Source organism: Aethalodelphis obliquidens, unplaced genomic scaffold, assembly GCF_003676395.1.
Source record: "Aethalodelphis obliquidens isolate GAN/ISIS:26980383/991018 unplaced genomic scaffold, ASM367639v1 scaffold9, whole genome shotgun sequence".
Taxonomy (NCBI): Eukaryota; Metazoa; Chordata; class Mammalia; order Artiodactyla; family Delphinidae; genus Aethalodelphis; species Aethalodelphis obliquidens.
In genome coordinates, this window is record NW_020837953.1 from 13,672,958 (window position 1) to 13,685,667 (window position 12,710).

The 12,710-nt window shown below is 56.4% G+C and overlaps 1 protein-coding gene across 1 annotated transcript in view; it reads left to right on the plus strand.

The window, feature by feature from the left end:
* The window catches only part of TRABD2B (TraB domain containing 2B), a 219,242-nt gene that overhangs the window by 150,834 nt on the left and 55,698 nt on the right, over nt 1-12,710 (plus strand). The gene's annotated exons all lie outside the window — the stretch shown is intronic.

Sequence of the window (12,710 nt, forward strand, 5' to 3'; positions counted from 1 at the left end):
CTCCACCCCCTCTGCTTCTTGTTCAGGCAACTTAAGGGCCATGCATGCAGAGCACAGAGGCCAAGGGACTTGCCAAGGGCCACATAGACAAAGGAGGTGACGTGGGCATCTGAACCCAGAGGTCTGGCTGTGGAGCACAGACAGGGGCTCCAAATATGCCTGCCGATTGGAGAAACCAAGCAGGTTTCCCTGATCCCTTCATGGTTTCCGAGTCCCGAGGTAGTAGGTTGAAGAATCCGCTGGCTGCCTCTCCCATCACGAGGCTGACTTTGGGGAGCCTCCTGGGAGGATAAAGGGGGACGAGAAGCCTGGGCAGCCCCACCCTCTCCCTCCCCACCCTGTAGTCACACACCCATCCTGCCAGGTCTTGCGTGGAGCTTGGACCCGTGAGTGAGACGATGAGGCCCCAAGGTTTTCCCAGCTTTGCCCAGGGACTCCCAGCGTATGAGGTCACGCCAGAGACATAACTCAGCGACCCTGCCCAAATGCTTCCTGGTGGCTTCCTGAGCACCTTCTACTAGAAGGTCCTCCTAGAAGCATCCCTTCATCCAGGACAGTGTCGCTCAACTCTTTGCATTTGGAACACCATGGCTCCTTCTAACGCAACACGAACATCTCAGACCCTCTTTTATTTACTCAAGCTAAATATATATTTTGAAATAAATGACATTTGTAAACTACATTCTATATCGTGAGTTAAATACATTTTATATTAAATTATATATCATGAGTTCAACCACAACCAAAAGCAATTGTAAAATTAAGAATGTCTTTTCATCTAGAAAGACAAGTACTTTTCCGTCAACCACAGTTAAGTCAGCTGGGCTCAGCTCCAGCTGCCCTTCTGCCGTGTCCTGTGCGTGATGGATGAAGCCCACCGGAGGCCGCTTGAAGCCAGGTGGACTGCTTAACACTCTAAGTACATGCGACCTTCCACCCAACCCCCAGCAAGAGCCCGACACCACCCCCCCCCCCGACCCCACTGAGAATCCCAGCTGGTGGGTTACCAGGTCTTTGCTGAACTCTGCCACCCACCAGGCGCCAAGCGTACGCTGAGGGGCACACAGACCTAATCTCTGTTCTCTGGGAGCCTCAGACCTCTCCCCATGGAACAGACGAGAAAACCAAGGCCCAGTGCCACACAGGAAGTCAGTGGTGGAGGCAGAACATGAACTAGCCTCCTGTCTCCCAGCCCAAGGCCCCGCCCACCACTGCAGCCTCAGACCGAGGGCTTCCCTTGAAGGGGTGGAGATACATGCTGGGAACTCAGCAGCTTCTTCCCACTTAGTGCCCCCAGAGGGTTCCCTGAGCTCATGGGGAGTCCTCTCGTAGGGGCTGAGGGGCTGGGCGCTTCCTGGGAGGATAGACAGAGCTCCCAGAAATGAGAGCCCTTCTATACACCTGCTTTGTACCAGGCTGGGTGTTCCTGGCCTTGCAGATCTCAGCGTCCAGTCCCAGAGATCCAAGAATTCTTCAGTGGAAACTCGTAAAGAATAGATGAGATGCTCAATCCATATGGGGCCAGCCAGCCGGAGGAGTGGCAGGAGGATTTTCCAGGCAAAGGGCATAGCTTAAGCAAAAGTGTGGAGGTGTGAAAGAGAATGGTGTCTTGGGGACTCATGAGCAGTTAGCTGACTCTTCAGAACCATAATGCGGGTGAGTGGGAGGTGAATCTAAAGCAGGAAGTGTCAGGCGTGTGGGTTAGGGGGCAGTGGGGAGCCACGCTGGGCTTTGGAGCGAGGCAGTGTGGTCAGACCTGTCCTGTGGGAAGGTCACTCCAGTGACTGGGCTGGGGATGGACTATGGCTTTCCTTCTCTGAGCCTCACTTTCTGCATTTCCAAGACAGCTATTTTGGGAATTCATGAGAACCCAGATTTGGAAGTGCTTTGGAAATGACCAGTGGGGTCAGCCTTTATTCCTTCTCATTTGTTTTGAAACGAAGACATCTAGTCCTACTCCGCCATAGCCCACTCTGTAACCTTGTAAAAGTTACCCCCTTTCTCTGAGCCCGAGACCCCCAGAGGAAAAATTGGGCCGGCCATCCATCTTCCTCACGGGGCCTTATTCCGAGGTGAGGACACGGCAAGTCCAGGGCCGGTGCTGGCCGGGCTGGCCTCCTCCCATGGGCAGCCGTGTGTGTGTGTGTGTGTGTGTGTGTGGTGGCGGGGCGGGGGGGGGGGTGCTCTGTGGCTCTGTGTGGTGTGAGCTGAGCTCCCAGGCCTTTTACAGACTGTTTACGATGTGCCGGTGTGGTAACTGCCCATGATTAGCCACTCCACAGGCAGCTCCAGGGCCTGGGGATGATGGATCAGAGTGGAAGGGAAGAAACTACTAAAGGTCCAGGAGCCTCGAATGTCGCCTGCAGGAATTCATCCTGTCACTTGCACCTGCGCTGTCCCTCTTAGTTTCAGGGACCTCTCTGCTACACAGCCCTTCACCTTTGTCCTTGCTTCCAGCAATTTGGAGGAGGGAGTGAATAGGGCCTGGGCTCTTGACGTGAGTTTAAGTGCCACTTCCCCCACCTATTGGTGAGCTGTATGCCTGGGCGCATCACTGCACTTCTTTGGTCCTCAGTTTCATTATCTGTGAAATGGGGAGGCAACCCTGTCCACCCATAGGATCCAGGGATGACCAACAAGATCATGGGCTGGAGAACACACACCCCACAAAGTGGGTGGTCAGCAGGTGCTAACCAGAATCCAGGACTGAATTTGCGGAACGTTGAGCAGGAGCTGATAACCCTCATGGCTGGAGGATCCCCCACCAGCCCTGCCTCTGCGGCACTGGCGGGATTTGGACCTAACAGATCTGTGTTGCCTAAGGAGGCCTCCTGCCTGGGCAGGTGGACAGGAAGACTGAGGGAAGAGGACCAAGAATGACCGGGCCTGGAGCCCCTTCTCTCCCAGTTACAGCAAACCCTGTGGGGCGGCCCCCTTGCTCTCGGTCCTTGACCCACACCCGGTCGTGCACGTCGGGTCCCACGCCGGCTGATTCCCTGTGTGCCGCTGACCCTCACGGTGAGGCAGTTTAACAGCCTCCACTTCACAGGTGAGGAAAGCCAGGTGCAAGAAGGACGAGAGAGTTGCCAACATCCCTCCCAGGGCCCGGGGCAGGGACCAGGCCCTCAGGACAGGACTTGCCCACCCAAGGGGGCAGCCTAGGGAGCTGCCCACGTGAATTGACACCAGCCATCCTCCCAAGAGGGATCAACGTTATATTTCAGTCAGCTCTGGGCAGCCCTCCTTGGGGCGGTGGGAGGGGGGGGGTGGCGAATCTTGGTGCCCCTCTGATCTCACCCTTTACGTGGCTTCCCAGCAGAAGGAGTTCTGAACAGGAACTCAGCGGCTTCGGTTCTGGACGTCCATCCCACCCTGTGAAAACCCAGAGGGCTGGACAGAAGGAAGATCTTCACAGGCCTCTGCAGCTTTGATGCTGCTCCAGCCGGGCTAAAGGGCTCTCCCACCACCCTGTTCTCAGGCTGCAGCAAGGCCTCCCTCTCTCCTCCCAGACCAGCAGTGCCCCTGCTCGCTCTGTACCAGCAAACACACACTTCCGTTCTCAAGAACCAAGCACGTCCACCGGAGACCCATCCTCCCTGAAGCCCTAGGCCTTAGTGAGCCCCCCGTCACAAGAGGAATGCAAGCAGAGGCTGGTGCTCCGGGTCAGGGAGATCAGAAGGGGCCACCAAGGCCTCTCCCTACCCTGCAAAGCCTCCAGCCCCAAGCGGTGACTGGGCATGACCCTTCTGGGGCAGCTAGGCCTCCATTCCCGCTTGGAAGTGAAGTCAGAAGATGAGAGTTTCAGTGCCTTGGTCCAAGAATGTGCTGACACTGCATCAACTTGGCCAGCTTTCCACCGCCTGCTTCTTCCATGCAGCTACGCGTCCAGGACTTCTGCTTGCCCGCCTGCAGCAAGCTGGCAGAGAGCAGGCCCCAGGGAGAACCCTGTACCCCAGGAGATGCAAGAACAGCATGAGACCGATACAGTGATGGCTCTGCCAGGCCAGCCCCGGCTCTTACTTCACTCCTGAAAACCTTCCCAGCGTTGTGTCCCCTCAGTCACTGTTCCCTCAGGATGGAGGACTCCGCCCATAGGATGAGGGGCTTCAGGGCAGAAGACACCCTGGAGATACTCAGGGAGGGCCAAGTGTCCCAGCTCCAGGATCTGATGTCACAGGTGTCCCCAGACCCTGTGCCCCAGGACCGTCTCTGCTGATAAGCTGACAGCACAGCACAGACCTCACCGGCGTTGCTCGTCCACAACCAGACCCACCCTGGTCCCTCACATGGCCCTAACGGCAGCATAGGGAAATGAGGCTGGGACCCACACCGGGGAAGCCAGGGCCCCAGGGGACCAACTCCAGGACCTAAGGGTGTAGCCCAGGGTGGCGCTCCCTCTGTCTGATGTGCTTGAAGGGGCCACAGGCTTCTCCTGCAAGACCACCTGGGTCAGGGGTAAACAGTGCCCACTAGCGTGTTCTTACTGGTTTCCTGACCCTCGGCGCCAGAACAAAACCGTAAAGGCATCTCGGGGACGGGTAATGCTGCGATAATGGTCACAAGCGTGTCTGCTTTTTAAGGTCTGTGTGCCTCAGGTTCCTCACCTTAAAACGCTGATAATAATAGCACCCATCTCATAAGGTCATCAAGGGAATTAAAAGAATTAAACGCAAAGTGTAGTATGTACGTTATCTCTAACTTTCACAGCAACCCTGCAAGAAAGATGTCCTCTGCTTGCATTGCCCCTGTGACGGGGGGCTCACTAAGGCCTAGGGCTTCAGGGAGGGGGTCTCCGGTGGACGTGCTTGGTTCTTGAGAACGAAAGTGTGTGTTTGCTGGTACAGAGGGAGCAGGGGCACTGCTGGTCTGGGAGGGGAGATGAGGAAACAGATGAGGAAACGCCTTGGCGGGGCCAGCCCAAGATCGCTGAGTGAGTAGGAGTCTGTCTGTGTATCCTGTCCCGACATCCTGCCTGTGATGAGGAAGCTCGGTGGGGCGTGTACCGGAAGGGGGCTATTCGAGCCCAAGAGAGCTGACTTGGGATCTGCCCTTCACACCACAACCTGAACACCTAAGCAGCGACCTCGTTTGGGAGATCAGAGATGCCCAGAGCAGAGAGAGAGAGAGATTTCTCCCCAGGGCAAGCCCACAGGTGTGTGGGAGGAGGAGAAGCCACAACAATGCATAGTAGGCCTAGGGTCAGGCCTAGGGTCATGCAGCATCTTCCCCGAGGGGTATGTGTGTGTGACTGTGTGTGTTTGTGACCATGTGTGTGAGACTGTGTGTATGAGTGTGACCATGTGTGTGTGTATAACTTGTGTGTGACTGTATGTCTGTGTGTGTGTGAGAGACTCTGTTTCTGTGTGCCTGGGGACCTGTGTCCATATAGGTGTGTGTCTATGGGAGACTTTACACAGGATCTTGTGGTGTGCTTTGGAGTATGGACATGAGTGGGAGCGTGCACGTGTGTGTCTGTGTGCGCGTGCGTCTCCGTGTGAAAGCCTGAGAGAGAGAGAGAGAGAGCATGTTGCCCAGCGCTGGGGTTGGCAGTGAGGTTAATTGCGTTTTCTGGCTGGCTGAGAGTTAATCAGCAGCGCCTCATTGTTCCCACCCCTGTAGAATATTTTCTTCCTTAGATGTCTGCATCTGCTTTTGGGTGGGATGCTGACAGCCTGGAGGGTGTACAGAGAGGGTGCCCGGGGTCGGGGGGTCTGCAGTCCGTGCTGGCCCAGAGGGGACAAGCTCTCAAGGCCAGGCATCCATCTGGAGGAGGCTGACCACACAGGGGGTGGTTACCACCCCAGCCTTTCCAAGGTCTCAGAGCACAGACTGGCTCTGGGGGCTGGTAGGCTGCACTGAGATGGGCGGGCAGGGTCCAGTTCAGTGTGAAAAGCACTTTCTAGAAGTTGCGGTGGTCTGGGGTGGGTTGCAGCTGCTCAGGAGCCCTCACTCTTGCGCAGAGGCATGGCACACCGCCACCGCCCCCCAGCCCCTTGCTGGCCGGGCAGCAGCACCGCCAGGACCTCCAGGCCTGGGAGACAGGCGGGCTCCTTCCCGTCCTGAGAGCTGGAGCCATGCATGGTTCCTGCTCCCAAAGCCGAGTCCTGTGCAGGATCAGGCTCCCACGGGTCACCCACGACGATTCCCAACAGCCCTGGGTCAAAACTTCCCCCACTCCCTGTGTGACCTTGGCAAGTTGTTCAACCTCCCTGAGCCTAGTTTTGTTATTTTTCAAGCTGAAATAGTCATCATTACAGAACTGGGGAGAGGATTCACTGAGATTTTATACGCGCGTGTACAAAGTTCTCAGTGTGTGATACACGGCGTCAGTTGACTTACTGTTATTCCCACGCTGGGAGGGAGGGAGGGCAGGAAGTGAGACTGACAGGGAAGGATGGTCAGGAGGCGAGGTGGGGCCCACGCTGCCGGCCTTGCCAAGAGTCTCTGGTCCTCCTTCCCTGCACGGGCTCTCTCCCGGTGCCCTGGTGAGCTTGGAGTGGGCCAGGCCCTCACGGGCCAGCAAGGAAGCAGAAGGAACCACCGGCACATCCTAAGGTCTGTCCAAACGTGTGCTCCTGTGCCGTAGGACCTTGGACAGGCCCCTACCCCTCTCTGAGCTTTGTCCGTCAAGTGAACACCTGGATGTGGTGGTATATAAACCCCATCTTCCCTTCTCCTCGGCACCAGCACCCTGCTGCTGAAGGGATAGAGATTTGGGGCACTGGACTTGCACAGGAGTCCCCAGGAACGGTCACTGGTATTAAAATGCCACCAGGTTCATTCATTCATTCATGTGCCGACATTTACTGAGCACATTTTCTGTACTGGGGCTGGAGAGCTATTAGTGACCAAAACAAATATCCCAGCCCTCATGGAGCATCTTACCTTCTAGTGGGAGGAGATGTGATAAGTGAGTGACTAACGTCATGTGTTCAAAGGTGGCGAGTGGAGAAAATGGTAGCGCGTGGGGGGGGGCAGTGACCTCTTTAAGTCGGGAGTGGCGTGGACCTCACAGAGAAAGTGAGGCCTGATGGAGAAGGCGTCAGCCCCAGGTGTTCCCTCCTGGGTGCTCCCAGGCCCCTTGGCTCCCTTCTATAAGAATCTGCCCCAGTGTCTCCCAGCTGCTTCCTGGAGGACAGCAACTAGTCCAGTTCCATCCATCCTTCCTCAGAACCCAAGCAAGGGCTCAGCCCACATGGGTACTCAGAATCCTGTATCTACAGGACTGATCCACCCAGGTCCGGAGGAGCAGCCTTGAACCTGGAGTCTGGGAGGCTTATGGCCCTTGTTTCCCCAAGTGGGAAATCCTTCCTGGCACCACCCACACTCAGAGAGAAGGTCAGCCCAGCCAGCCCCAGACCCTGCACAGACATAGCCGGAGGCGACAGACCCTGCCGTGTTCCTCGCCCTGGGCCGCGTCCACACCAGACCCAGAATTCCATCTGCTGCCGGATTCCAGGGCTGGAAATAATGAGGCAGATTGTCCCTCACCGCTGATTGACTTTCAAGTTGCTCTGCTAAACTGGGTGCAGTTGAAGTTTTAGCAAGTCTCCCAGGGACTTCAGGCAGCTTCGGTTTCAGCCTTGTGAAGAACTGTTAAGATCCAATCAAAATAAATAAAATCAGATCCAGGAAGGCGATGTGTTTGTGCCTGCAGACAAAACACGCAGGATATTCATGCCGGAGATTAGCACCCCGCTTTTCGCGGGGATTCCTTACACCAGACTGGCATGGACCCATGATCTCACTGGCATGTGCTCTTAGAGGCTTGGGGCCGTCATGAGCCTCCCACCCCTGTGAGGCTGGAGAGGAAAGTACAGGCCAGCGTGAGCACAGACAGTGTGACTGAGGGTCCCAGACACGGGTTGCAGCAGGGGAGACGCCAGCCCCGCACTCCTGCAGGGTGTTTACTGGCCCGCCATGTGCCTAGCCCTGCAGCAGCGTGAAGGACATGGGGGAAACACAGGCCCCAGGAACACATGGTAACTACAGAATCAGAAATATCGAATCGTGAGATGGAGATGCCAAAGCCAAGGTCATAGGGCATCAGACCACAGTAGGACAAGTAAGGCATGTGAAATCGCAACTCCAAGAATCACCAAGCAGGAGAGCCCGGAGAAGCTCTTTCCAGATGCTCTCAGCCCACCCCTTGCTGTTCTCCACACGCTGGTGAAGCAAATAACGGCCAAGGCAAGGTTGAAGAGAGAAGCGCTCTCCCCTCTCCCCTCTCCCCGCTGAGGAGGCTGCTTCCAGCTCCACCAACCACCCCTTCACTGGTTCTCCTTGGCCTCAACGACATCCTCTGTTTGGTGCTTCAGATGGAATTTTTGATCCAACCCCGGAAGAAAAATCAAAGATATTTTGATTTTTTAGTTCCTGCACATTGCCAAGAGCCACCTCCCCACCGCTAAGGTTCAGAGGAACGGGCAGGGAAGCCATCAGCCAGGCTTTTCTGCAGGTGGACGTGTGCCCCGAGAGCATTGGACAGGCCCTCCTGTTCAGGGTGGAGACGCAGGTCCCCAGCAGGGGAGGGAGTCAGCGGGGTCACTCGGGGGAGCCAGTCAGTGGTGGGTTGGGAAGCCAGGCTTCCCCAGGGCCCCCGGCTGCCCGGCCCTTCCCAGGGCCACATTCTTTGTTGACTGGTTGGCACCCTGTGCCCACTCACCAAGCTTCACCCCGTCCAAGCCAGGGGTCAGGTGGGGCCTCCGTCTGCCCTGCCGGTGCCAGGCCCGGTGAGCTGTCCTTCCCAGCTGGGCTGCCGCCTGCACTCAGTGTGCTGAAAGGGCCCCTTGTGTGGCAGCCATGCCTCCTGGCCACAGCGCACAGCCCCGTTCTCTTACCTCATAAACAGCTAATTTGTTACATATTTTCTGACGCTGTAAATGGGAGAACAAAGACCTTTTCTCTCATATTTTTGTTCAATTATGTTTGTGGGGGAACCTGATCCCCTTCAAAGGGGGGCCGGGGAGCTGGGGGGAAGCTTCCCAGGCTTACTGACCTCCCAGGCCTGCTCCTGGGCCGCGGGCTGCTAGGGCCTGGGTGCGGCCAAAGGGGGGACGGCGAGGGGCCCCCTTTGTGTCCCCTGAAGGGACTGAGCCCTCATCTCCAGAACAGATGCCAGTCTCAGAAGCAGTTCAGCTCCTCCAGCGGAAGGGAAAGCCTCCAGGAGACAGACGTTAGGACTGTAGAAGAGAGCCCTTTCCACGGTCCATGTCGGCGCCCTGCGATGGCCTGGCCTGTGGGCGGGAGATGAGCCGCTGCCACTACACCGACAAGCCCTCTGCCTGGACCTGCGGCACATCCCCAGGGAGACACTCCCTGGAGGGAGTGGACTTTGAAAAGAAACCCCGCAGCTGAGAAGCCCGGGGCTGCACGATTTCTGAGGCCCCTCCAAACCCCAAGGCTCTGGTCCACATTTGGGCTTTTGCCCAGCTCTGGCTCCACGTCTCCATTCTCTGCCTGCCCCATCTCTTTTGCAAAAACGCACTTACTGGTTTTGAACACTAGCTCTCCCTGATTCAGGAGCCAGGAGGCAGGGAAGACGTGGCCTCTGGAGGCTGCTCCTGGCTGGCTTTCCAACAGCTGGCACCCCAGCCTCTCCTTCCTTCCTTCCCTTTCGTGGGTGGCTGCGAGTCCAGGTCCCAGATTAGGTGCTGAGGATGTGAGGATGATCAGAGAAGACATGGTCCTCACCCTCATCATGTCTCCACAGCAGCAGGCGGGAGACTGGCACGTGGCTAAAATGGCCAGACTGTCTTGATTCATCCACCGCTTACTGGCTGTGTGACCTCAGGCAAGTCACTTAGCAACTCTGTGCCTCCTTTGCCTCATCTGTAAAATGTGATAAAAATGGTAACTACTTCCGAGGGTTGTTGGGGACGTAAATGAAATCATATTTGTAAAGAGCTTTGTACAGTGTCTGGTATTGAACAAGTGGCTAATCAGTGGTAGTTAAAATTATTATTAGGAGAAGCAGACATTAAGCAAATGATTATATATGTCAATATATGAAGCAGACTGTTATGCGTATGCTGAAGAAAGAGTACAGGGCGCAGCAGAGACTTGAATGGGGGCCCCTGGACTGATCTGGGCATCAGGGAAGACATTTTCAGGACGTGACGCTTGAACCACTCTCTGAAAGATAAGTAGGAGTTAATGGGGCAAAAAAGAGAGGGACGACAGGAATAGCACACCCGGCAGAGGGACCAGCCTGTGCAAAGGCCCTGAAGGGGGAACAAAAGAACACATTCAAATAAAACCTGTCAAGGCAGCATATGGAAAACACAGAGCGGGGAGGGCAGGAAGCCAGGTGAGTCCAAGGAGGCAGGCAGGACCACCATGCAGAGCTGGGAGGCTTGTTGAAGGAGTCAGAGGTTATGCTTAGAGCAGAGCAGAGCCAAGGAGGATTTGAGCCTGGGAGAGCTGTGACCTCATTTATGGTTATCAAAGATCACGCCCACACACAGCATCCCCTTTCCCCGTTAGGCCCAGAACCAGTGGGCACGCGTCAGGTCAGGGATGCTCAACGTACCGGGTACGGCCCGGATCCTGAGCCTCAAGGGCCGAGATCGTCCTCTGCAGTGCCCTCCAACAGCAAGCGGAAATAAAAGCAACAGGAAGAGAGTGCAGGGGGGTGAGGGTGCAGCCCCCAAAATGGCAAGGGCCAGATCCCAGAGGACCTTGGTGGACCAGCATTAAGACTGAACCGTGGAGAATGATTGACGGGGCGCCTTGGTGTCAGGAAGGAGTAGAACTAAATCACATGTATTTGAGTCTTCCTGGGAGTCCTGCACAGTGCCTGGCATAGAGGGGACTTTTGTTACACGTGTGAACGTAAGTCAGGTTAGGACGCTTACTGACGTGCACAGTGCGCAGGGCGGTCCATACACCTGTCCTGAATCTGTCGATCATCTATCAATCTCTGTCTCCATCTGATCTCTCCCTTTCACACACACGTGCACACACACATTCTTACACAGCCCACGGTCTCTTAGAGCCCCAGACACCACAAGGCAGAAAGAAACTCTGGCCTATTGCTGCCCTTCTCAACTGCAGAAGCACACAGAAGGAGAAGACAAAGACTGGAGCTGAAGGGAGGCCTTCTTAGAGGAGGTGAGCTTCTAGGCGGGGCAGGAAGGGTGTGGGTGTGGACAAGTGGGGGCCAGCAAGAACCCCTGCCCCTGGTCTGTCAGGGCCCTGGTGGCAGGTCCAGGCCAGGCGGTGGAATATGCCAGCATGGACCTGAGGCCCCAAGAGAAGGTTGCAGGCAGGGAGCTATGAGGCAGAGCACTCCTCCTCTGCCCGTGGTAGATCGGCCCTTTACCTAGCAGTGTTGGCAGGCGTTCTCTGTTCCCATCGGCTCACACTCGGCCTGCCCTCCCAGGTCAGACCTGCGCAGAAGGAGGCCTTGGACAGCCCCGAGTGTTTCCCGTCTGCAGGGTAAGCAGATCTCTGCTCATCCAGAATATGTCTGACTTCTCTGTATTCTTTACCCAAGACCCAAGGCTCAGATTTCAACTTCACATTCTTTTGCCTCCGGTCTAAAAACATTTTCCTTTTCTGTGGCGGGGGGAAGGAAGGGATAAGGGGGCATAAGAGACCCAAAGTGCTCAAGTAAAGCCTCATTCCTGTCTTAGTCTGCATCCCCCTGCTTGCTGTGTGGCCTTGGGCACCTTCCTGCCCTCTCTGGGCCACAGCATCCTCTCTAGACAATGAGATCCCATGCAGGATCTAAAGACCCTTCCTCAACCGACATTCCCTTGGCAGAGCCAGAGTCTCCAACGCTCCCGTCCTGCTGCCAAGAATTGCCTCCTGTGACTAAACAGGCAAAAAGCCGGAGCGGTTGGGACTGTATTGTAGTTCTGTCCGTGAGGCCAAGTTCTATGCAGCTTTGCCTTTGATGTACTCTAGCAAGAGTGTCCATTCCCTGGGCCCTCCAGGCTGCAGGTCCCGTGCCAGTCCCAGGCTTTTCCTCTTGCCATTCAGGGCCGGCTCCTCCTCTGTCCAGCTGCTCCCCCAAGTGGGGCTCGAGGCTTCCTGGAGTGGAAGAAGAGAGAGTGAGGACCCAGCCACAAAATTCAGGGCAGGGGAGATGGGCCAGTGGTAGGCAAGGGGAGAGACTCAGAGTCCTGAGTTGTAGGCTTCCAGAACAACCAAGCCAGAAAGGAGTTGGAATTCTAGCCCGCCTTCACTTCCTCCTTGCATCCCCAAAGCCCCCCAGGCCCAGGTGGGGCCCCCTCACCTCTCCCAGCCCCAAGAGGGCTAAGACTGTCTCCTGCCTGTAACCTGTGCTCCTCTGATGCTTTCTCAGTGAAGGAGCCAGAGGGCAGCTTCGAAATCGAAAGTCTGACTGGTCGCTCCCTTCTGTGTAACTTCCATGGCTTCCCATAGTCCTGATAAAGCCTGAGCTCCGGATCTCACCCCAGCTCCCTGCTGCCATCCCAGCTCACGCCCTTCACCAGCCACACACGCTGCGCTTGGACCAGGGGGTCCTCGGCACTTCCCCGAACTGGCCAGCTCCACCCAGCCTTTACGTGGGCTTTGACACTGCCTGGAATTCCTCTTCTTTCTCTTCTGAGTGGTAGACGTGTGCTCCCACAAGGTATCACTGCAGAGCACCTCCTCCAGGAGTCCCGTGTGCGGCCCTCCCCTGGCTGGCTGAGCCCCGCTTCCGCTGGGCTCCCACCGCCCTGTGTCCGTCCCTGTGCCCA